Source organism: Somniosus microcephalus, chromosome 8 (genome assembly GCF_052327205.1).
Source record: "Somniosus microcephalus isolate GS21.2 chromosome 8, FLI_Smic_1.0, whole genome shotgun sequence".
NCBI classification, from domain to species: Eukaryota; Metazoa; Chordata; class Chondrichthyes; order Squaliformes; family Somniosidae; genus Somniosus; species Somniosus microcephalus.
Window position 1 is genome coordinate 57,013,515 of NC_140994.1, and position 25,375 is coordinate 57,038,889.

The following is a 25,375-nucleotide window of genomic DNA, read 5'->3' on the forward strand; positions in this document are numbered from 1 at the left end:
GGCGCTTTATTGCCACAAGGACCGCGGGAGCGGCGGGGCAACAGCGCAACAGTGCAGAAGAAGTGCTGAAAAGCGGTTTTAAAACAAACTGCAATCGGGGCAGAGATGCGCAGCAGCCAGAAAGGCGCTTTATTGCCACAAGGACCGCGGGAGCGGCGGGGCAACAAGAGCAGCAGCGCAAGGAAGCGTATACACGGGAAAATAAAGGCAGGAAGGACCGCTGGGAGGCGTGGACAGCAACAGCGCGGGGATCGCCATCTTGAGTTGGCGGGGGAAGAAGACAAGTGCGGGAAAAGCCGCCAAGCGCGGGAAAAGCCACCATCTTAAATTAAATTTTTTTTTAAAAGTCATCATATTAAATAATATCCGAAGGGAAAGAAGAAACTCAGCAAGGATGCCGAAAACGGGTAACATCACTGCCTTCGACAACGATGTGGAAGATTGGGCCACTTGTGTGGAACGCATCGAAGTTTACTGTAGAACGAATGATGTACCGGATGATAAGAAAGCACTAACCCTATTAAACTCGATGGGTGCGAAGACGTACGGGTTATTAAGGAACCTGGTAACCCCAGACAAACCGGTAGAAAAGAGTTTCGCAGATATTGTTACTATCCTGCAAGAGCATTTAAACCCCACACCGCTGCTGATAGCAGAACGATTTAAATTCTACAAAAGAATTCAACATAAAGAAGAAAGCAACGCTGAATTCCTAACAGAACTGCGCAAGTTATCAAAGTACTGCCAGTTCGGAACAGGACTAGCAGACGCACTGAGAGATAGGTTTGTGTGTGGGCTCCTAAGGGAAGGAACCCAGAAGCGACTGCTAGAGGAAAAGGATCTTACGCTGGACAAAGCTTTCAGCATTGCAGCATCCCACGAGGCAGCAGCACGGGGCGCTGCAGAGATACAGCAAAGGCCACTGGAATTCAGCACCAATGAAATGGCATTGGGCGCAGTAAAGTGCTATCGTTGCGGAAGGACAACGCATGACCAGAACCAGTGCTGGTTCAAAAACAAAGAATGCAGGCAATGTGGCAAACTTGGTCACATAGCGAGAGTATGCCGGTCAGGAAAGAAGACCAGCAGCAAAAGTCACCGCAGGAGAAGTACAAAAAAGTACACAAGGTGACAGAGAACAGTTCGAATGAACAGAAGACGGATTCAGACTCCAGCAGTAAGGAACTGGGTTGTCTGAAAATACATAATGTGGGTAACACAGCAGACCACCAAACTATCTGGGTCATGCTCCAGATAGCAGGAGTCCAAGTGAAGATGGAATTGGACACAGGGTCGGCATTAACGGTCATAAATAAGCAAGACTACAAAAGGTTATTCTCGCACATTCCCCTGAGGGATACGAAGATTGTATTGAAAACATACACGGGGCAAAAAGTATACCCCAAAGGAAAAATAAAAGTAAATGTGGTCTACAATGGTAAAGGAAGTCAGAAAATGGACTTGTACGTGTTACCTGATGGAGGTCCGCCACTACTAGGACGGGAATGGATCCGGAGAATAAAATTGGACTGGCATTCCATACAAGCACTGACTGTGGATGCCTGTAAGGAGGACGACGTCAAACCTAAATGACTGTCCAAAATCTTAGACGATGCTAAGGAGGTGTTCCAACAGGGACTTGGAACACTGAAAGGAATTACTGCAACCATCAAGGTTGAAGAACATGCAAACCCAAAATTTTTCAAAGCCAGACCAGTGCCTTATGCGATATGACCTGCTGTGGAAGCAGAGCTGGAAGGACTAGAACGTTCAGGGGTACTGTCCAAGGTGGACTGGAGCGAATGGGCTACACCCATTGTTCCTGTCATGAAGCGTTCATTGAGCAACAAGCCTGGGGAACCTGGGAAGGTTCGCATCTGTGGCGATTTCAAGATCACTGTTAATCCAGTTCTTCACACGGTGCAATATCCGCTTCCGTGGATTGAAGTTATCTTCGCTTCGCTGTCTGGCGGAAAGCACTTCACCAAGATAGACCTGGCGCAGGCGTACCTACAGCGGAAGAGGCACCGGCAGTTGACCCTGTCGAGATATTTCACTCGACCATCATCGAATGCTTACCAGCCACCAATACGGGTATTGAGAGAGAGACCCGAAATGACCCGACACTGTCTCGGGTCTACGACTTGACAGTGAAGGGATAGCCAGCACATGGCGAACCACTGTTACCAGCATTCTCAGCCAGATGAGAACAGCTGTCCGTATGTCAAGGAACATTGATGTATGGAACAAGGGTGATTATTCCTCCTAAATTAAGGGAGAGAGTTCTAAAAGAATTGCACGAAGGTCATCTGGGGGGAGTCAAGATGAAAAGCCTTGCTAGGGCTTATGTGTGGTGGCCAGGTATAGACAAACAAATAGAGGATCTGACTAAAAGCTGCTCAGGGTGCCAAAAAGTTCAAAATGCACCTCCAATTGCACCGCTGCATCCGTGGGAATGGCCTTCAGCCCCTTGGCAACGTGTGCATATCGACTTTGCAGGTCCATTCATGGATTCCATGTTTTTGATAGCAGTAGACGCACATTCTAAATGGCCAGAAGTGATTAAGATGTCGACCACTACCTCTGAGAAGACGATTGCAGTTCTAAGAACCATATTTGCAAGGAATGGATTGCCGGAGCAAATATGTTCAGACAACGGACCACAGTTCGTGTCAGAAGAATTCCAGAAATTCATGAAAAAGAATGGGGTGAAACACTATACATCTGCCCCATATCATCCGGCTACAAATGGGTTGGCCGAGAGATTTGTACAAACGTTCAAAAAGGCGATAAAGGCCATGAGTGAAGATCATATTCCACTACAACACAAGGTGGACAATTTCCTAATGGCGTATCGAAACGCCACGCATGCAGCGACAAATCAAAGCCCTGCCATAATGTTCTATAACAGAAGGTTGCGGTCCCGGTTGGATTTGTTAAAACCCAATGTGCGACGGGAAGTCGAACACAAGCAATTCCAGCATGTAAATAAAAAGGCCACTCGTAGTTTTGAAATAGGACAACCAGTGTTGGCCAGGGACTATAGGGATGATAAATGGCAACCTGGGACAATTTGTGCACGACAGGGACCTTTGATGTACACGGTAGACGTTGGAGAGAAGGTAATACGACGTCATGCTGACCAACTTGTGGAATCGAGAACAAGGGTCGACCCCATGTCTACGGCAGAGACACCAGTTGAAGAACTTATTGAGCCTGTAGCATCTACCTCAGACTCAAACGTATTGGATGATGTTGAATCCATAGGAGATCAATTGGATGAGTCACCCAGCAACGGGAACCAGAGATCCCTGAAAGGCGTTATCCGGGCCGGATCAGGAGGCTTCCTCAGAGACTGAATCTTTGAACAGTTCTTGTGTGTAAATTGTATATATGTATATTATCCATGTAGAGTATTAATTGGGGTGTCCACTGTTAAGCTAAAAGGGGAGGAAACATAGAAACATAGAGATAGGAACAGGAGTAGGCCATTCGGCCCTTCGAGCCTGCTCCGCCATTCAATGAGATCATGGCTGATCTTTGTCTGAGATCATAGCTGATCTTACCAGTTCAGTACCCCGTCCCCGCCTTTTCTCCGTAACCCTTAATCCCCTTAGCCTTCAGAAATATATCCAATTCTCTCTTGAAAATATTTATTGAATTAGCCTTCACAGCCCTCTGTGGCAGGGAATTCCACAGGCTCACCACTCTTTGAGTGAAGAAATTCTTCCTCATCTCTGTTTTAAATGATTTGCCCGCTATTTTTAGACTGTGGCCCCTGGTTCTGTGCTCCCCGGCCATTGGAAACATTCTCTCTGAATTCAGCCTGTCCAGGCCTGCCATAATTTTATATGTTTCGATGAGATCCCCTCTCAATCTTCTAAACTCCAGTGAGTACAAGCCCAAACTATTTAATCTCTCTTCGTAGGTCATTCCCGCCATTCCAGGTATCAGCCTGGTGAATCGCCGTTGCACTCTTTCCATGGCAAGAACATTCTTCCGCAGATGGGGCGACCAAAACTGTACACAATACTCCAGATGCGGTCTCACCAGCACCTTGTACAGCTGTAGTAAGGTATCCCTATTCCTATACTCGAACCCCCTTGATATGAAGGCCAACATACCATTTGCCTTCTTAATCGCCTGTTGCACCTGCATGCTCTCCTTCAGTGACTGGTGCACAAGAACACCCAGGTCCCTCTGCACTTCCCCATCTCCCAATCTATTGCCATTTAGATAATAATCTACCCTCCTGTTTTTACCCCCAAAGTGGATAACCTCGCATTTATCCACATTATAGTGCATCTGCCACGTATCCGCCCATTCCCCCAACCTGTCCAAATCGCACTGTAGCCTCCTGACATCCTCATCAGAGCCCACCCCTCCTCCTAGTTTAGTGTCGTCAGCGAATTTGGAAATATTGCATCCAATTCCCTGATCCAGATCATTTATATATATTGTGAACAGCTGGGGTCCCAGGACAGATCCTTGCGGCACCCCGCTGGTCACTGCCTGCCACTCCGAAAACGAGCCGTTTATTCCAACTCTCTGTTTTCTATCCGCCAGCCAGTTCTCTATCCACGTTAATACTTTGCCCCCAATCCCATGAGCCTTAATTTTGCATGATAATCTTTTGTGTGGAACCTTATCGAAGGCTTTCTGGAAGTCAAGGTACACCACATCCACTGGCTCTCCCCCATCTATTTTACCAGTTACTTCCTCAAAAAATTCCAGCAGATTAGTCAAACACGATTTACCCTTTGTAAATCCATGTTGACTCTGTCCGATCCTTTCCCCATTTGTCAAGTGCTCCGCTATTTTATCCTTAATAATGGACTCTAGCATTTTGCCCACAACCGATGTAAGGCTTACTGGTCTATAATTCCCTGCTTTCTCTCTACCCCCCTTTTTAAATATTGGGGTAACATTAGCTACCCTCCAATCCACGGGTACTGTTCCCGAGTCAATGGAGTTCCGGAAGATGATCCTTAGAGCATCTGCTATCTCCAGGGCCACCTCCTTAAGTACCCTAGGATGTAGTTTATCAGGCCCCGGGGATTTGTCGGCCTTCAGTCCCCTCAACTTACCCAACACCATATCCCTAGAGCTACTAATTTCTGTCAGCTCCTCCCTCTCATTAGTCCCTATGTTTGCCGATATTCCTGGGAGGTTATTTGTGTCCTCCTTTGTGAATACAGAGCCAAAGTATGAGTTTAATTGGTCTGCCATTTCCTTATTCTCCATTATATATTCTCCCGAATCGGACTGCAAGGGACCGACTTGGGATTTTACCAGTCTTTTCCTCCTGATATACCGATAAAAGCTTTTGCAGTCTGTCTTTATGTTTGCTGCAAGTTTACTTTCGTATTCTATTTTCCCCTTCCTGATTAATCCCTTTGTCCTCTTTTGCTGTATCCTGTACTGCCCCCAATCTTCCGGTCTGGTGCTTTTTTTTGCCAGTTGATATGCCCTTTTTTTTGATTTTATGCTGTCCCTAATTTCCCTCGTTATCCACGGTTGAGTCACCTTTTTAGGTTTATTTTTATGCCAAACCGGTATAAACATGTTCTGGAATTCTTCCATTCTATCTTTGAATGCTTGCCATTGTCTATCCACTGTCAATCCCCCCAGAAACACCACCCAATCAATCTTACCCAATTCCCGTCTCATACCCTCGTAATTCCCTTTATTTAAGTTCTGGACCTTAGTCTCTGATTCAATTTCCTCACTCTCCATCTCGACTGAGAGCTCGATCATATTATGATCGCTCTGACCCAAGGGGCCTCGTACAAGAAGATTGCTGATAAGTCCCTTCTCATTGCACAATACCCAGTCTAAAATGGCCTGATCTCGAGTCGGCTCCTCGACATATTGGTCCAGATAACCGTCCCGAAAACATTCCAGGAATTCCTCCTCCTCAGAATTTTTACTAATTTGGGTAGTCCAATCAATATGTAAATTAAAGTCACCCATGATGACAGCTGTGCTCTTATCGCACGCTTCTCTAATTTCCCTTTTTATGCCTTCCCTCACCTCCATATTACTATTTGGAGGCCTATATATCACACCCACTAACGTTTTCCTCCCCTTGCTATTTCTCATTTCTACCCATACAGATTCCGTTTCATCCGAGTTAATATCCTTCCTTTCCATTGCATTAATCCCCTCCTTTACCAGCAATGCTACCCCACCTCCCCTACCTTTTTGCCGATCCTTCCTAAATATTGTATATCCCTGGATGTTAAGTTCCCAGCCTTGCCCACCCTGCAGCCACGTTTCTGTAATCCCAATCAAATCATACTTGTTTACCTCTATTTCCACAACTAATTCATCCACCTTGTTCCTAATGCTTCTAGCATTAAGATACAAAGCCTTCAGGCTTGCTTTTTTCACACTCTCATTGTGAATTAGTTTGGCCCTTTGTGTTTCTCTCCTTTGCTTATTGCTTCTCACCTTTCTACCATCTATTTCTGACTTCATATGACTTCCCTCTTTTCCACTACCTAGGTTCCCATCCCCCTGCCAAATTAGTTTAAATCCTCCCGAACCGCCCTAGAAAATATTACCCCGAGGACATCGGCTCCCTCACAGTTCAGGTGTAGACCGTCCCCTTGGTACAGGTCACTCCTCCCCAAGAACTGGTTCCAATGCCTCAAGAATTTAAATCCCTCTCCCTTGCACCACTGCTCAAGCCACGTATTTAGCTTATCTATCTTACTCTCTCTAAACTTATTAGCTCGTGGCACTGGTAGCAATCCAGAGATTACTACCTTTGAGGTCCTACTTTTCAATTTAGCTCCTAACTCCCTAAATTCAGCTTGTAGGACCTCCTCCCTCTTTTTACCTACATCGTTGGTACCTACATGTACCACGACAACTGGCTGATCCCCCTCCCCCTTCAGAATGCTCTGCACCCGCTCCGAGACATCCTTGACCCTTGCACCAGGGAGGCAACATACCATCTTGGAGTCTCGGTCTCGGCCACAGAAACTCCTATCTATCCCCCTTACAATTGAATCCCCTATCACTATAGCCCTATCCCTCTTTTTCCCGCCCTTCTGTGCAGCAGAGCCAGTCATGGTGCCCTGAACCTGGCTGCTGGTGCCTTCCCCTGATAAGTCATCTCCCCCAACAGTACCCAAAACGGTAAACCTGTTGTGGAGGGAGATGACCGCAGGTGACTCCTGCACTACCTTCCTGCCTTTACCCTGCCTTTTGGTCACCCATTTACTGTCTGAGCTAGCCTTTACCTGCGGTGTGACCAACTCACTGAATGTGCTATCCACAAGATCCTCAGCATCGCGTATGCTCCAGAGTGAGTCCATTCGCAGCTCCAGCGCCACCATGCGGTCCGCTAGGAGCTGCAGCTGGACACACTTCCTGCACACATAGTTGTCAGGGACAGTGTCCCTGATTTCCCACATGGCACAGGAGGAGCATGACACGGGTCCGAGCTGCCCTTCCATGACTTAACCCTTACAATACCAATACCCTACAGGAATTGTAGTGTATGTAACCTGTACTACCTTAAGAGGATACCTTAAGGTGATGGATTACTTTTTAACGGCTCCTGTACATTGTAGTACCGGTGGTGACCACACCGGTATATAAACCCTGCGGAGCAAAGTGTACCTCAGTTCCCGCCCTGACCCTCAATCACTAAAGACCTGTTCACTTACTTCTGTTGTCTGTGTCCTGTTATTCATTATAACTGCACTTGTAAACACAGACTCAACACTTCCAACCCCCCTATTCACAGACACTGTGAACCCTTCCAAACCCCCGATTCACAGACACTGTGAACCCTTCCAATCCCCCCTATTGACAGACACTGTGAACCCTTCCAACCCCCCTATTCACAGACACTGTGAACCCTTCCAACGCCCCTATTGACAGACACTGTGAACCCTTCCAAACCCCCGATTCACAGACACTGTGAACCCTTCCAACCCCCCCTATTGACAGACACTCTGAACCCTTCCAATGCCCCACCTATTCAGAAAAACATTCCTTCATCCTGCAACCCTCCCAGTTCACACTCTTTTGACCTCCTCTAATATCAAGCTGACTTTGTTCTTTCAATACTCCGCCCCCACCACCTCCACCCCAAAGTTCATGCTGGCACTCTTCTCCTTCACTCCCTTAATTCAATCATCTACTCTTCTCTGTCTTCAACTTATTTCCTCCTTCAAATTAGTTCATGCTGGGTCTCTTATTCCGCACCCCACCCCCAATTCAATCAGGTACGCTCCCACCCTTTCTGAACATGCTGGCACACATCCTCCACCGCCCCCCTCCCCCCAATCCCCACCTTCTTCATAGTTAATACTGGCAACCTCACCTTGTTAAGTAATGCTGGCACTATTTTCCCCTATGCACTCCCTCAGTTAATGATTGCACTTACTTTATTCTCTCTCCACTTAAAAAGAGGCATTAGTGTAATGTTGGGAAGCATTGCTTCCTTGATAATCTGATTGGCATGTTGTAATAGAGTGCTGTGACGGCTGGCCCCTATATAGAGCTTGGTGTTTCAGTGCCATAGTTCACGTGGAGCAAACTGAAACCAGAAGAATGTGGTTGTTGAGACTGAACACAGAGTGAATCAGTCAGCATGGAAGTAGCAGGACTGGGATTGTTATTGATGGTGACTTGTTAACCAGTGGAGTGATTTATTTTTAAAATTATTCTTTTTTATAAAGAAGTAAATTTTGTTAATGCACCTATTGCTCCAAGGCACATCAACTCCAAGTATAGCTGCACAGTACATTCCCAGACGTCACAGCTTGCCTACCTAAACCAACCCTCATCTCGGGCCCCTCAGGGTGAAGAAAGCACTGTCCCCTCAGATTAGACCAGGCACTGTCTCCTCAGGAAGGACCAGGCACTGTGCTCTCAGAGTAGGCCAGGAACCGTCCCCTCAGGTTGGACCAGGCACTGTCCGCTCAGGGTGGACCAGGAACTGTCTCCTCAGGGTGGACCAGGCACTCTCTCCTCAGGGTGGACCAGGCACTGTCCTCTCAGGGTGGACAAGGCACTGTCCTCTCAGGGTGGACCAGGCACTGTCTCCTCAGGGTGGACCAGGCACTGTCCTCTCAGGGTGGACCAGGCACTGTCTCCTCAGAATGGACCAGGAAATGTATCCTCATGATGGACCAGGAACTGTCCAATCAGGATGGACCAGGAACTGTCCCCTCAGGGTGGACCAGGAACTGTCCCCTCAGGGTGGACCAGGAACTGTCTCCTCAGGGTGGACCAAGAACTGTCTCCTCAGGGTGGACCAGGAACAGTCTCCTCAGGGTGGACCAGGAACTGTATCCTCAGGGTGGACCAGGAAATGTCTCCTCAGGGTGGACGAGGAACTGTCCCCTCAGGTTGGACCAGGAACTGTCTCCTCAGGGTGGACCAGGCACTGTCTCCTCAGATTAGACCAGGCACTGTCTCCTCAGGGTGGACCAGGCACTGTCTCCTCAGGGTGGACCAGGCACTGTCTTCTCAGGGTGGACCAGGCACTGTCCTCTCAGAGTAGACCAGCAACTGTCTCCTCAGGGTGGACCAGGAACTGTCTCCTCAGGGTGGACCAGGAACTGTCTCCTCAGGGTGGACCAGGAACTGTCCAATCAGGGTGGACCAGGCACTGTCCCATCAGGGTGGACCAGGCACTGTCTCCTCAGGGTGGACCAGGAACTGTCCAATCAGGGTGGACCAGGCACTGTCCAATCAGGGTGGACCAGGCACTGTCTCCTCAAGGTGGACCAGGCAGTGTCTCCTCAGGGTGGACCAGGCACTGTCTCCTCAGGATGGACCAGGAACTGTCTCCTCAGTGTGGACCAGGCACTGTCTCCTCAGGATGGACCAGGAACTGTCTCCTCAGGGTGGACCAGGAACTGTCTCCTCAGGGTGGACCAGGCACTGTCCCCTCAGATTAGACCAGGCACTGTCTCCTCAAGGTGGACCAGGCACTGTCTCCTCAAGGTGGACCAGGCACTGTCTCCTCAGATTAGACCAGGCACTGTCTCCTCAGTGTGGACCAGGCACTGTCTCCTCAGGGTGGACCAGGCACTGTCTTCTCAGGGTGGACCAGGCACTGTCTCCTCACGGTGGACCAGGCACTGTCTCCTCAGGGTAGACCATGCACTGTCCTCTCAGGGTGGACCAGGCACTGTCCTCTCAGGGTGGACCAGGCACTGTCTCCTCAGGGTGGACCAGGCACTGTCTCCTCAGGGTGGACCAGGCACTGTCTCCTCAGGGTGGACCAGGCACTGTCTCCTCAGGGTGGACCAGGCACTGTCCTCTCAGAGTAGACCAGGAACTGTCTCCTCAGGGTGGCCCAGGAACTGTCTCCTCAGGGTGGACCAGGAACTGGCCAATCAGGGTGGACCAGGCACTGTCTCCTCAGGATGGACCAGGAACTGTCTCCTCAGGGTGGACCAGGAACTGTCTCCTCAGGGTGGACCAGGCACTGTCCCCTCAGATTAGACCAGGCACTGTCTCCTCAAGGTGGACCAGGCACTGTCTCCTCAAGGTGGACCAGGCACTGTCTCCTCAGATTAGACCAGGCACTGTCTCCTCAGTGTGGACCAGGCACTGTCTCCTCAGGGTGGACCAGGCACTGTCTTCTCAGGGTGGACCAGGCACTGTCTCCTCACGGTGGACCAGGCACTGTCTCCTCAGGGTAGACCATGCACTGTCCTCTCAGGGTGGACCAGGCACTGTCCTCTCAGGGTGGACCAGGCACTGTCTCCTCAGGGTGGACCAGGCACTGTCTCCTCAGGGTGGACCAGGCACTGTCTCCTCAGGGTGGACCAGGCACTGTCTCCTCAGGGTGGACCAGGCACTGTCCTCTCAGAGTAGACCAGGAACTGTCTCCTCAGGGTGGCCCAGGAACTGTCTCCTCAGGGTGGACCAGGAACTGGCCAATCAGGGTGGACCAGGCACTGTCCAATCAGGGTGGACCAGGCACTGTCTCCTCAGGGTGGACCAGGAACTGTCCAATCAGGGTGGACCAGGCACTGTCTCCTCAGGGTGGACCAGGAACTGTCCAATCAGGGTGGACCAGGCACTGTCCAATCAGGGTGGACCAGGCACTGTCTCCTCAAGGTGGACCAGGCACTGTCTCCTCAGGGTGGACCAGGCACTATCCCCTCAGATTAGACCAGGCACTGCCTCCTCAAGGTGGACCAGGCACTGTCTCCTCAAGGTGGACCAGGCACTGTCTCCTCAGGATGGACCAGGAACTGTCTAATCAGTGTCGACCAGGCACTGTCTCCTCAGGATGGACCAGGAACTGTCTCCTCAGGGTGGACCAGGCACTGTCCCCTCAGATTAGACCAGGCACAGTCTCCTCAAGGTGGACCAGGAACTGTCTCCTCAGGGTGGACCAGGCACTGTCCTCTCAGGATGGACCAGGCACTGTCTCCTCAGGGTGGAGAAGGCACTGTCCCCTCAGGATGGACCAGGAACTGTCCCCTCAGGGTGGACCAGGAACTGTCCCATCAGGGTGGACCAGGAATTGTCTCCTCAGGGTGGACCAGGAACTGTCTTCTCAGGTTGGACCAGGAACTGTCTCCTTAGGGTGGGCCAGGAACTGTCTCCTCAGGGTGGACCAGGCACTGTCTCCTCAGGATGGACCAGGAACTGTCTCCTCAGGGTGGACCAGGCACTGTCCCCTCAGATTAGACCAGGCACAGTCTCCTCAAGGTGGACCAGGAACTGTCTCCTCAGGGTGGACCAGGCACTGTCTCCTCAGGGTGGACCAGGCACTGTCTCCTCAGGGTGGACCAGACACTGTCTCCTCAGGGTGGACCAGGCACTGTCCCCTCAGGGTGGACCAGGCACTGTCCTCTCAGGATGGACCAGGCACTGTCCCCTCAGGGTGCACCAGGCACTGTCTCCACAGAATGGAGCAGGAACTGTCTCCTCAGATTAGACCAGGCACTGTCTCCTCAAGGTGAACCAGGCACTGTCTCCTCAGGATGGACCAGAAACTGTCCAATCAGGATGGACCAGGAACTGTCTCCTCAGGGTGGACCAGGCACTGTCTCCTCAGGGTGGACCAGGAACTGTCCCCTCAGGGTGGACCAGGAAGTGTCCCCTCAGGGTGGACCAGGCACTGTCTCCTCAGGGTGGACCAGGAACTGTCCCCTCAAGGTGGAGCAGGAACTGTCCCCTCAGGGTGGACCAGGAACTGTCCCCTCAGGGTGGACCAGGCACTGTCTCCTCAGGGTGGACCAGGCACTGTCTCCTCAGGGTGCACCAGGCACTGTTTGCTCAGGGTGGACCAGGAAATGTCCCCTCAGGGTGGACCAGGAACTGTCCCCTCAGGGTGGACCAGGAACAGTCTCCTCAGGGTGGACCAGGAACTGTCTCCTCAGGGTGGACCAGGAACTGTCTCCTCAGGGTGGACCAGGCACTGTCTCCTCAGGGTGGACCAGGCACTGTCTTCTCAGGGTGGACCAGGCACTGTCTCCTCAGGGTGGACCAGGCACTGTCTCCTCAGGGTGGACCATGCACTGTCCTCTCAGAGTAGACCAGGAACTATCTCCTCAGGGTGGACCAGGCACTGTCTCCTCAGGGTGGACCAGGCACTGTCTCCTCAGGGTGGACCAGGCACTGTCTCCTCAGGGTGGACCATGCACTGTCCTCTCAGAGTAGACCAGGAACTATCTCCTCAGGGTGGACCAGGAACTGTCTCCTCAGGGTGGACCAGGAACTGTCCAAACTGGGTGGACCAGGCACTGTCCAATCAGGGTGGACCAGGCACTGTCTCCTCAGGGTGGACCAGGAACTGTCCAATCAGGGTGGACCAGGCACTGTCCAATCAGGGTGGATCAGGCACTGTCCCCTCAAGGTGGACCAGGCACTGTCTCCTCAGGGTTGACCAGGCACTGTCTCCTCAGGATGGACCAGGAACTGTCTCCTCAGTGTGGACCAGGCACTGTTCCTCAGGATGGACCAGGAACTGTCTCCTCAGGGTGGACCAGGCACTGTCCCCTCAGATTAGACCAGGCACTGTCTCCTCAAGGTGGGCCAGGCACTGTCTCCTCAAGGTGGACCAGGCACTGTCTCCTCAGGGTGGACCAGGAACTGTCTCCTCAGGGTGGACCAGGCACTGTCTCCTCAGATTAGACCAGGCACTGTCTCCTCAAGGTGGGCCAGGCACTGTCTCCTCAAGGTGGACCAGGCACTGTCTCCTCAGGTTGGACCAGGCACTGTCTTCTCAGGGTGGACCAGGCACTGTCTCCTCAGGGTGGACCAGGCACTGTCTCCTCAGGGTGGACCAGGCACTGTCCTCTCAGGATGGACCAGGCACTGTCCTCTCAGGGTAGACCTGGAACTGTCTCCTCAGGGTGGACCAGGCACTGTCTCCTCAGGTTGACCAGGCACTGTCTCCACAGGGTGGACCAGGCACTGTCTCCTCAGGGTGGACCAGGAATTGTCCAATCAGGGTGGACCAGGCACTGTCCAATCAGGGTGGACCAGGCACTGTCTCCTCAGGTTGGACCAGGAACTGTCCAATCAGGGTGGACCAGGCACTGTCCAAGCAGGGTGGACCAGGCACTGTCTCCTCAAGGTGGACCAGGCACTGTCTCCTCAGGGTGGACCAGGCACTGTCTCCTCAGGATGGACCAGGAACTGTCTCCTCAGGAAGGACCAGGAACTGTCTCCTCAGGATGGACCAGGAACTGTCTCCTCAGTGTGGACCGGCCACTGTCTCCTCAGGATGAACCAGGAACTCTCCCTTCAGGGTGGACCAGGCACTGTCCCCTCAGATTAGCCCAGGCACCGACTCCTCAAAGTGGACCAGGCACTGTCTCCTCAAGGTGGACCAGGCACTGTCTCCTCAGGGTGGACCAGGCACTGGCTCCTCAGGACGGACCAGGAACTGTCTCCTCAGGCTGGACCAGGCACTGTCCCCTCAGATTAGACCAGGCACAGTCTCCTCAAGGTGGACCAGGAACTGTCTCCACAGGGTGGACCAGGCAATGTCTCCTCAGGGTGGACCATGCACTGTCTCCTCATGGTGGACCAGAAACTGTCTCCTAAGGGTGGACCAGGCACTGTCCACTCAGGATGGACCAGGAACTGTCCCCTCAGGGTGCACCAGGCACTGTCTCCTCAGGATGGACCAGGAACTGTCTTCTCAGGATGGACCAGGCACTGTCGCCTCAGGGTGGACCAGGAACTGTCCCCTCAGGGTGGACCAGGCACTGTCCCCTCAGGGTGGACCAGGAACTGTCCCCTCAGGGTGGACCAGGAACTGTCCCCTCAGGGTGGACCAGGAACTGTCCCCGCAGGGTGGACCAGGAACTGTCTCCTCAGGGTGGACCAGGCACTGTCTCCTCAGGGTGGACAAGGCACTGTCTCCTCAGGGTGGACCAGGCACTGTTTCCTCCGGGAGGACCAGGAACTGTCCCCTCAGGGTGGACCAGGAACTGTCTCCTCAGGGTGGACTAGGCACTGTCTCCTCAGATTAGACCAGGCACTGTCCTCTCAGAGTAGACCAGGCACTGTCTCCTCAGGCTGGACCAGGAACTGTCTCCTCAGTATGGACCAGGAACTGTCTCCTCAGGGTGGACCAGGCACTGCCTCCTCAGGGTGGACCAGGCACTTTCCCCTCAGGGTGGACCAGAACTGTCTCCTCAGGGTGGACTAGGCACTGTCTCCTCAGGGAGGACCAGGCACTGTCCTCTCAGTGTGGACCAGGCACTGTCTCCTCAGATTAGACCAGGACTTGTCCCCTCAGGGTGGACCAGGCACTGTCCTCTCAGGGTGAACCAGCAACTGTCTCCTCAGATTAGAACAGGAACTGTCCCCTCAGGGTGGACCAGGCACTGTCTCCTCAGGGTGGACCAGGCACTGTCCCCTCAGGGTGGACCAGGCACTGTCTCCTCAGGGTGGACCAGGAACTGTCCCCTCAGGGTTGACCAGGAACTGTCCCCTCAGGGTGGACCAGGAACTGTCCCCTCAGGGTGGACCAGGAACTGTCACCTCAGGGTGGACCAGGAACTGTCTCCTCAGGCTGGACCAGGCACTGTCTCCTCAGATTAGACCAGGCACTGTTTCCTCACAGTGGACCAGGCACTGTCTCCTCAGGGTGGACCAGGCACCATCTCCTGAGGGTAGACCAGGAACTGTCCTCTCAGGGTGGACCAGGAACTGTCTCATAAGGGTGGACCAGTAACTGTCTCCTCAGGGTGGACCAGGAACTGTCTCCTCAGGGTGAACCAGGAACTGTCCAATCAGGGTGGACCAGGCACTGTCCAATCAGGGTGGACCAGGCACTGTCTCCTCAGGGTGGACCAGGAACTGTCTCCTCAGGTTGGACCAGGAACTGCCTCCTCAGGATGGACCAGGAACTGTCCCCTCAGTGTGGACCAGGAACTGTCTCCTCAGGGTGGATCAGGCACAGTCTCCTCAGGGTGGACCAGGAACTGTCTCCTCAGGGTGGACCAGGAACTGTCCCCTCAGTGTGGACCAGGAACTGTCTCCTCAGGGTGGACCAGGAACTGTCCCCTCAGTGTGGAACAGGAACTGTCTCCTCAGGATGGAACAGGAACTGTCTCCTCAGAATGGACCATGAACTGTCTCCTCAGGGTGGACCATTAACTGTCTCCTCAGGGTGGACCAGGAACTGTATCCTCAGGGTGGACCAGGCACTGTCCAATCAGGGTGGACCAGGAACTGTCTCCTCAGGATGGACCAGGCACTGTCCAAACAGGGTGGACCAGGCACTGTCCAATCAGGGTGGACGAGGAGCTGTCCAATCAGGGTGGAACAGGCATTGTTTACTCAGGGTGGACCAGGCACTGTCTCCTCAGGGTGGACCAGGAACTGTCCAATCAGGGTGGACCAGGAACTGTCTCCTCAGGTTGGACCAGGCACTGTCTCCTCAGGGTGGACCAGGAACTGTCTCCTCAGGGTGGACCAGGCACTCTCTCCTCAGGGTGGACCAGGCACTGTCCTCTCAGGGTAGACCAGGAACTGTCCTCTCAGGGTGGACCAGGCACTGTCTCCTCAGGGTGGACCAGGCACTGTCTCCTCAGGGTGGACCAGGCACTGTCTCCTCAGGGTGGACCAGGCACTGTCTCCACAGGGTGGACCAGGCACTGTCTCCTCAGGGTGGACCGTAACTGTCTCCTTAGTGTGGACCAGGAACTGTCTCCTCTGGGTTGACCAGGCACTGTCTCCTCAGGGTGGACCAGGCACTGTCTCCTCAGGGTGGACCAGGCACTGTCCTCTCAGGGTGGACCAGGAACTGTCTCCTCAGGGTGGACCAGGAACTGTCTCCTCAGGGTGGACCAGGCACTGTGTCCTCAGGGTGGCCCAAGCACTGTCTCCTCAGGGTGGACCAGGCACTGTCTCCTCAGGGTGGACCAGGCACTGTCTCCTCAGGATGGACCAGGCACTGTCTCCTCAGGGTGGACCAGGCACTGTCTCCTCAGGATGGACCAGGCATTGTCCTCTCAGGGTGGACCAGGAACTGTCTCCTCAGGGTTGGCCAGGCACTGTCTCCTCAGGGTGGACCAGGAACTGTCCAATCAGGGTGGACCAGGCACTGTGTCCTCAGGGTGGACCAGGCACTGTCTCCTCTGGTTGGACCAGGCACTGTCTCCTCAGGGTGGACCAGGCACTGTCTCCTCCGGCTGGACCAGGCACTGTCTCCTCAGGGTTGACCCGGAACTGTCTCCTTAGGGTGGACCAGGCACTGTCTCCTCTGGGTTGACCAGGCACTGTCTCCTCAGGGTGGACCAGGCACTGTGTCCTCAGGGTGGATCAGGCACTGTCCCCTCAGGGTGGACCAGGCACTGTCTCCTCAGGGTGGACCAGGCACTGTCTCCTCAGGGTGGACCAGGCACTGTCCTCTCAGGGTGGACCAGTAAATGTCTCCTCAGGGCGGACCAGGCACTGTCTCCTCAGGGTGGACCAGGCACTGTCTCCTCAGGATGGACCAGGCACTGTCTCCTCAGGGTGGACCAGGAACTGTCCTCTCAGGGTGGACCAGGAACTGTCTCCTCAGGGTGGACCAGGCACTGTCTCCTCAGGGTGGACCAGGAACTGTCCAATCAGGGTGGACCAGGCACTGTGTCCTCAGGGTGGACCAGGCACTGTCTCCTCAGGGTGGACCAGGCACTGTCTCCTCAGGGTGGACCAGGCACTGTCTCCTCAGGGTGGACCAGGAACTGTCTCCTCTGGGTTGACCAGGCACTGTCTCCTCAGGGTGGACCAGGCACTGTGTCCTCAGGGTGGATCAGGCACTGTCCCCTCAGGGTGGACCAGGCACTGTCTCCTCAGGGTGGACCAGGCACTGTCTCCTCAGGGTGGACCAGGCACTGTCCTCTCAGGGTGGACCAGGAACTGTCTCCTCAAGGTGGACCAGGCACTGTGTCCTCAGGGTGGCCCAAGCACTGTCTCCTCAGGGTGGACCAGGCACTGTCTCCTCAGGGTGGACCAGGCACTGTCTCCTCAGGGTGGACCAGGCACTGTCTCCTCAGGGTGGACCAGGCACTGTCCTCTCAGGGTGGACCAGGAACTGTCTCATCAGGGTGGACCAGGCACTGTGTCCTCAGGGTGGCCCAAGCACTGTCTCCTCAGGGTGGACCAGGCACTGTCTCCTCAGGGTGGACCAGGATCTGTCCAATCGGGGTGGACCAGGCACTGTGTCCTCAGGGTGGCCCAAGCACTGTCTCCTCAGGGTGGACCAGGCACTGTCTCCTCAGGATGGACCAGGCACTGTCTCCTCAGGGTGGACCAGGCACTGTCCTCTCAGGGTGGACCAGGCACTGTCTCCTCAGGATGGACCAGGCACTGTGTCCTCAGGGTGGACCAGGCACTGTCCTCTCAGGGTGGATCAGGCACTGTCCTCTCAGGGTGGACCAGGCACTGTCCAATCAGGGCGGACCAGGCACTGTCCTCTCAGGGTGGATGAGGCACTGTCCTCTCGGGGTGGATCAGGCACTGTCCTCTCAGGGTGGACCAGGCACTGTGTCCTGAAGGTGGCCCAAGCACTGTCTCCCAAGTGCTGCTCATCCAGTCCTTTTGCTAATGAAATGATCCCGGGTTTTTGCATACTCTAAGTAGGAATCCTTGTGAGAACAGTCATTGCAATATTATATGGCAACCAGATTTACTTCCATTAGCAACAGCATGCTGCACAGAAAGGAAAGTGGGGGCAATGGATAACAGAGAAGAGTCGGGGAAGAAGAAAGGGGGAAAGTGAAGGGGTGAAGGGAAGTGATAGGAATGATTGGCAATGAAGGGAAGGGAGCAGTGAAGGGGAGTGTGAAAGAGGCAGAAGCTGGGAGCTGTGCTTTTTGTGCAGAAGAAAGCGGAATCTGGGAGCAGAGTTTTAGAATAGGAGAGTAAGAGAGTGTCAGCATTAAGTGATTGGGAGGGAAAGTGCCAGTACGAACCAGATGAGATAAGAATGAGTGTGAGCTTGAACTGAGGAGCAGGGAAAAGCGTACACTCATAAACTGAGAGGGGTGGCATGTTTGCAGTAGATTAATGATAGTCCTTTAAGTCCTCCCAGATGTATTCTTCATTTCTAGAATAACTAAAGGTTTCAGGGCAGGATTGCTGGACTGAAAGTAAAGTAGATACACAGCTGTGCCAACATGTCAGCTGTGCTGCATTGCATTCTAATACTTGTGTGTATAAGCTTGGACCTACTTTCTTACAGATTCAACTAAAATTGGCTATAAATAGAGAAAAAAATGGTTCATTTGCCAGTCGCACAGCATTAAACTCCTCAAACCCGTGGTGTTGGTGTGAAATTTGAGCCATTTGTTGGTCCTTTTTAAGTGTTCCTTTTTCAATAGCAATAAATGTTCTCATAGCATGTCCAGGTCTAACTGTGACTGTTCCAATACTTCTTCCTCACTCAGCCCTCAATCTATCTTTTACTTTCCCCAGTCTCTCTTCTATACAAATTCCCTCTCCTCCCACGTTATCCTATCTCTCTCATTCTTTCCATTTCCACTCACTGGACTCTCCATTTCCTAGTTTCTCTCTCTCTCGCTAACAAATGTTCTAGCCCTGACCCTGAGGCAGCGGGACCAGAATGCAGTGAGCATTGCACTTGCTGGTTTGCGTAAAGGCTGGCTTTATACAATCTTGATTGGCCTATTCAAATAGTTATTGCAAGCTCCTTGCTGGCTTGCTGCTGGAAACCTGCCTCACATGTAGTGGGATCTCTTGCACACAAAGAGGTAGCTAAATATGTGTGTGCAATCTCTTAACATCTACAGGAATAGGGGGGAAATTTTGCAGCTTTGTTAATTCTGCTGGTAAGGCCATTTGCCTGGACAAAATATGGACAAAGTATGCATTTTACAAATTAGTTTCCGCTCAACCTGTTGCAGCTCAACTGAGGCCACATACAACGACAACCTTACAGTCCTTTCACAGATTCACATGTCCAAGCACACAAGGCATAGTGCTTTGAATGCTCACCACCCATGATAGTTCAGGTTGGAATTTGCATCCTTCACTGAGGGTGGGTGAGAGCACGACTCTGCTGCAGTAGCACCAGTGGGGCAGGGCTCCCAGAATTTCGGGCCCTAAATTTCCAACCACTGGGAGAGAGCTCTGTGCAGGGATGTACCCAAAAATGTGCAGAGCTGTTCCCTGGGCAGGATGGTTAGAGTTCCAGCTGGGCAGTGTAATGATATCAGCAAATAGTGATGGTATTTGCCTGTTTGATTATGATGCCTTACCAGCATATTTGCCTGTTTGATTATTTATGCCTTACCAGCAGAGGGCATGTGAGAGAGGCATAGTTTAGTTTTAGTTTCGTTTTAGATGGATCTCTAACATGGTGTCTCCTGTAATGCTGTTAACTGAGTTGAACATACTTTAGATAAAAAGACAAGCTCTTTCATGAATGTGTCGTCATTGAACCCACATACAAAACGATACATGGTGTCAGAAGTCAGAAGTGATTGAAAGAGATGAAGAGGAAAAATCTGAAGTTAAATCAGCTCTCCACATATTAGCAAGCCAAAAGAGAACATCGTTACTTACCTTTGGAGAATAGCTAACGAAGTGAAAAATGGTAGGATTACACCCACCGGCGAAGCTTCAGTTGACAGGTAATGTGGCTGAAAATTGGAGGAGATTCAAACAACGTTTGGAGTTGTATTTAGCGGCAATCAGAGCTGACGAGAAAAGTGATAAAATGAAAGCGTCAGTGTTCTTACATGTCATGGGTGATGAAGCGCTGGAGGTGTATAATAACTTCACATTCGCTGCTGATGGAGACAAAATGAAGTTGGATAAAATAATGGAACAGTTTGAGGCCTACTGCATACCTAAACATAACGTGACGTTTGAGAGGCACAGATTTTTCACATGTGTACAGAAAACGGGAGAGACTATTGATCAGTATGTGACTGAACTGAGAAACAGAAGCAAAACGTGTGAATTTGGGGGACTGACAGACTCGCTGATAAAAGACAGACTGGTGTGTGGTATTCCAGATAATGGTCTGAGGGAAAGACTGCTAAGAGAGCAAAATCTAGACCTGGGAAAAGCCATAGCACTGTGTAGGGCTACAGAGACTGTGAAGTCGCAGGCAAAGGAGCTGTTCAGTGACAGTAGCTGCAACGTGGATGCAGTGAGAAAGAACGGATACAAACCGTTTAACAAAAAGAGCGCCAATGTGAAAAAAGAGGCGTGGCCAGCGAACAAAAATGAAAGGGGCAATCGAAAGTCATGTAGTCGATGCGGTACACAGCATCTACCAAAAAAGTGTCCAGCATATGGTAAAACATGCAATAGTTGCAACAAAAACAACCATTATGCCCATTGCTGTAAGAACCAAGCGCAACAAAGCAAGGTCCATGCAGTAGATGAAAGCGAGATAGAGGAGTTCTATGTAGATGTTGTGTCTGAAAACAAAAAAGAAAAAAGTGACTGGATGTTGACACTAAAAGTGAATGACATACACATTCCATTTAAATTGGATACTGGAGCACAAGTTAATGTGATATCAGAGACTGATTTTAAGAAAATTAGACCCAGACCAAAGATACATGGAATCAAAGTGAAAGTGACAGGATACTCAGGTACTAATATACCAGTGAAAGGAAGATGCATTGTCAAAGTGACACACAAGGACAGAGAGCACACGCTAGCATTAATCGTGGTGCCAATGGATGTGCAAGCCATACTAGGTTTAATAGCCTGTGAGAGACTGAACCTGGTAAAGAGAGTCCTCATTGTGGAAAGCGAAGGAGAGACAGTCTATGATGAACTCATGAAAGAGTACAACGACCTATTTCAGGGTCGAGGCTGCCTTCCAGGAGAACACATGATCAGAGTAGATAAAAGTATGCCAATGGTCATACATCCATGCAGAAAAGTTCAGTTTGCTCTTCAAAAGCAACTGAAGGCAGAGTTGGACAGGATGGAAAGCCTGAACGTGATTCAGAAGATAGATGATAGGTGAGTTCCCTTGTCATTGTGGACAAAAAGAGTGGAAAGCTCAGAATTTGCCTGGATCCAAGAGATCTAAACAGAGCAATAAAGAGAGAGCACTTCAAGCTTCCTACACGTGAGGAAATCATGTCACAGTTTGCAAATGCAAAGTATTTCAGCAAGTTAGATGCATCATCAGGATTTTGGCAGATGAAACTGGACGAGGCAAGTTCAAGACTGTGCACGTTCAACAGTCCATTTGGCAGATACAGATTCCTAAGGTTACCATTTGGCATTGCCTCAGCTCATGAAGTGTATCACAAAACTATCCATATGATCTATGAGCATCTGGAGGGAGTTGATACATCAATGGATGACATCATAGTATGGGGAACCACGAGAACTGAGCATGACGAGAGACTGAAAAAAGTGCTGGAAGCAACAAGGAAAACAAACCTGAAGCTGAATAGAGAGAAATGCCAGCTCGGGGTGACAGAACTGACATTCGTGGGAGATATCCTTAGCAGTGAGGGCAACCAGACCAGATCCCAGAAAGGTGTCCGCCATTGAGAATATGCCAAAGCCACAATGCAAAAAGGACGTGCAGAGGTTTAATGGAATGATCAACTACATGGGTAAATTCATATCCAACCTCTCAGAAAAGATGGCGCCACTGAGAAGACTAACTGAAAAGAACATAGAATGGGAATGGAATCATGAGCATGTGAAGTCATGGAGCGATCTAAAGAAACTGCTCACAGAGGAACCAGTTCTGAGGTTTTATGACCTATCAAGATATCATCAGATGCATCACAGAGTGGGCTCGGTGCCGTTCTTCTGCAAAAATATGACTACTGGCAACCTATTGCATATGCATCGCGCTCAATGACAGACGCAGAGATGCGATATGCTCAAATAGAAAAGGAGCTGCTCAGCATCACATACGCCTGTGAAAGATTTCACCAGTTTGTGGCAGGACAAGCAATCAGTGTAGAGACTGACCATAAGCCCTTGATTGCATTGTTCCAAAAGCCACTAAATAGCTGTCCGCTTAGAATACAAAGAATGATGATCAGGCTGCAACGCTATACACTGAATGTTGCGTACACACCGGGTAAGCTGATGTATACAGCAGACACGTTGTCCAGATCTGTTGACCCAAGTGAGCCCGCAAACACCAAAATGGATGAAAAAGTGAACGCCTACGTGGATATGATCACAAGTGCACTGCCCATTGCAGATGCAAAAATGGAGCTCATAAAGACTGAGACAAACAAAGATGAAACAATGAGATGACTGAGGAAAAGCATCTTGGATGGATGGCCCAACATGAAGCAAGACTGCTCACCTGACATGACAGAGTACTGGAACTGCAGGGCGGAACTATCAGTGGTCGAAGACATCATCTACAAAGGAAGTAAAATAGTTATCCCAAAGAGTCTGAGAAAAGAGATGCTAAAAAGGATCCATGGAGGACATCTGGGAATCGAAAAGTGTAAGAAAAGAGCACGAGAGGTGATGTACTGGCCACGAATCAACCAAGATGTGACAAATGAGGTGTCAAACTGCACAATATGCCTGAAATATCGAGCAAGCAATCCGGTAGAACCACTAAAGCCACACCCAGCGCCAGACAGACCTTACCAGAAGGTAGGCGCTGACCTATTCGTATGTCAAGGGAAGGACTATCTTGTAGTCACATATTACTCCCTGTATCCAGAGGTTTGTAGACTGTACACCACCACTGCAGATGCTGTGATAACATGTATGAAAGCCATATTCTCCAGACATGGCGTGGCAAGCGAGGTCTTCACAGACAACGGACCCCAGTTTTACAATGCAAGTTTCCGACACTTTGCCAAAGAGTGGGACTTTGTCCACACAACGTCAAGTCCTCACTTTCCACAGTCCAATGGACTAGTGGAAAAATCGGTCCAGACAGTGAAAAGACTGATGTACAAGGCAAAAGACAGTGGAACTGACTTCTACCAGAGCATGCTTGTATACCGCACAACGCCGCTCGAGTGTGGTATGTCACCAGCCCAACTCCTTATGGGACGTCTGCTAAGGTCAAACCTACCCATCCCGGAGAACCTCCTGAAAACAAAAGAGGGGGAGAAAGTGAGGAAGTTCAAAGAACAACAGAAAGAAAAGCAAAAGTACTACTATGACAGAGGAACACAAAACCTACCTGAACTCCACACTGGTGACCAAGTAAGGTTCAAAGACAAAACAAACATATGGACTCAGAAGGGAACTGTCCTGAGTGAAGTTGAACCAAGATCATACACCATTCAGACAGATGAGGGTGCTGTTCTGCGAAGAAATCATCGAGATCTTCTCATGGGACCAGCCACAGCAGGTCAAAAGACTGATACTGTTGAACAACCTGATCACACAGCTGAGAAACCATCATCTGAGGCAACAACTCAGATTCAAGGACAATCAATCAGAAAATCCTCAAGACGTGTGAAGCCTCCTGAGAGACTCATTGAGCAAGTTTAAGGACTATTGTTATAGAAGGAAGTAATGTTATCTTATTCTCTCTTCAAGTTCTAGTGTATTTACATATTTCATGTGAACACACAAAACAAGGTTAACTAACCTTGATAATGATAATGATAATGTAAGTTCATTAAGTGTTACAGTTAAAATGCAGAGTAATACACAAAAAACATGTTGTTAGATAAAAGTAAAATACTTTTGTTTTAAGAAAGGGAGATGTAATGATATCAGCAAATAGTGATGGTATTTGCCTGTTTGATTATGATGCCTTACCAGCATATTTGCCTGTTTGATTATTTATGCCTTACCAGCAGAGGGCATGTGAGAGAGGCAGAGTTTAGTTTTAGTTTTGTTTTAGATGGATCTCTAACATGGTGTCTCCTGTAATGCTGTTAACTGAGTTGAACATACTTTAGATAAAAAGACAAGCTCTTTCATGAATGTGTCGTCATTGAACCTACATACAAAACGATACAGGCAGAAGCCCAGTATTGTAATCATGGTTCTGGCTGGCTGGAATCCAATCTCCTAGTCTCAGACAGGTAGCTACAGTGTAAATGCACCCTTGGAATATGAGCTGGCATTCCTATAATGTGATTCAAACACACAACCTTCTGACCCAGAGGCGAGACTGCTACTACCCGAGCAGTTTTGAAGATTGTGGGTGACAAGTCTCGGATGCAGGCTGATCTTTGTTTTCCTCATTCTTATTTCTTAAATTCCCTGTTGGAATAAAATAATGATCATATAAAAGGCTCTAACTCCAAACAGGAGAAACAAAAAAACAATTTTTTATGTTTGAAAACTAGAATTAAAAGCAAGTTTTCCATGTGGATACTGTTTATTGCTTTTGTCTCCCCTCACTTGTAAGGAGATAGGAATTCACTCCCCTTGCAGAGTTGTGAATTCAGAGCAATAATTTCTGCTCAGTCGAGGATTATCAACTCTAAGTCCAGCTGGATGCTAAATGTAACCTGCTTGCAGTTGAGTGACTCCCAAGGGTACAAAATGTTATTGATTTATTAACTGAAAAATTTAGACTCGATATCATTAAATGTTATAGATGTACTGATCCACCACTTCATCAGTACTTCATCACTAAATTCAGTGGACTTTTGTACAGTTTTACTAAATCAATAGTAAAATCATCATTTGGCATCTTTCTCATTTGCAGCTGTGCAGAATGGACTTGGGCTGTAGCAAGTAGCATCAGGATTGTTGTGGGGAGTGAGTGAATTGATATTTTCACAAATATGTATGTAACGACAAGAGTAAAAAGATCAATCATTATCCTGTGTGATCCTGCACTCCCAGAGAGAAACTACATTTCACAGGGAGCACGGGATGATAATAGAGCTTACAACATCAAAGCCCTGGTTCTCCGGGCCACACTCCTGAGAGCACATCTCCATACGGGGAGCGAAGGATTACAGAATCACCCCTATTGAATATA

At 50.4% G+C, this 25,375-nt stretch overlaps 1 protein-coding gene across 1 annotated transcript in view; it reads left to right on the forward strand.

The window, feature by feature from the left end:
* adgra1b (adhesion G protein-coupled receptor A1b) overlaps positions 1-25,375 on the forward strand; it is a 1,141,355-nt gene that overhangs the window by 694,952 nt on the left and 421,028 nt on the right. The window lies entirely within an intron of this gene.